Raw genomic sequence first — 952 nt, forward strand, 5'->3', positions numbered from 1 at the left:
ATTAGTGTGCTAACATGATTGTTCAGTTCTAATTGATTGTGTGTACGTATTAATGTAACTAATGTATTAATATATGATAACATTAAAAATAATGTTTAATTCTTGATAACATTAAACAATAAAAATGACCATCTGAGCACTTAAATAACGAGGTTTTTTTTTGGGTTTTTTTAATTGTAGATATTATTTTTTCTAGGGTTACGCTGATTAAAGAAATACCAACTTTGTAGAGCTTTGTTATGTATTTTTCAAGTTTTAGCTGGACATATAAAACGCACAAACAACTGCAAGGCTACCTAACGTTGCCTTTGCCAATGAGTTCATGTTTACTGCAGTTTTCGTCGACTGGTCTATTCGAAATATAAGCAATTCATCCAAATGACGTCACTTCCTTCGAGCTACGTCATTTAAAAAATTTTTTTTTTTTCGGTAATTAACTTTGTTTTCTTGTTTCCATTCTGTATATCTTAAATCAGACAAAAATGTTTGTTTATCTCCCTTGGTGTTTATGTGGCAAACAGTTATCTCCCTTGGGTACTGCCAGAAATGAAAAAGAATGTGTGTGTGTTTGTTTGTTTGTTTGTTTGTTTGTTTGTTCGTTCGTTTGTTTGTTTTTTGTACTATTATTTTAAAATCTATTTATTTTTATACTTTTTTTTATTTGGTTCAATGTTTTGTCAATTTCACAAGAAGACGCTTATTGATTAATTTATGCTTAACGTAACATCCTGTCAGCTTTTCCAAGTGTCTACATCGGCATTTTCTTGGATCCATTCCAACAATTCTTTACAAAAAAAAAAAATGATGCAGCACATTAATAAATGCTTCACTAAAACAAAACGAAAATTCCAAAGCTTTTTTTTTTCTCTCAGAACTGCTCGTCTGTGGAACACAGTATCGCGAAACTGCTTCACAGCTAACAATATATATATATTTATATTTAAAACCTCTA

Source organism: Euprymna scolopes, chromosome 35, assembly GCF_053919585.1.
Source record: "Euprymna scolopes isolate OS-2025 chromosome 35, ASM5391958v1, whole genome shotgun sequence".
Taxonomy (NCBI): Eukaryota; Metazoa; Mollusca; class Cephalopoda; order Sepiida; family Sepiolidae; genus Euprymna; species Euprymna scolopes.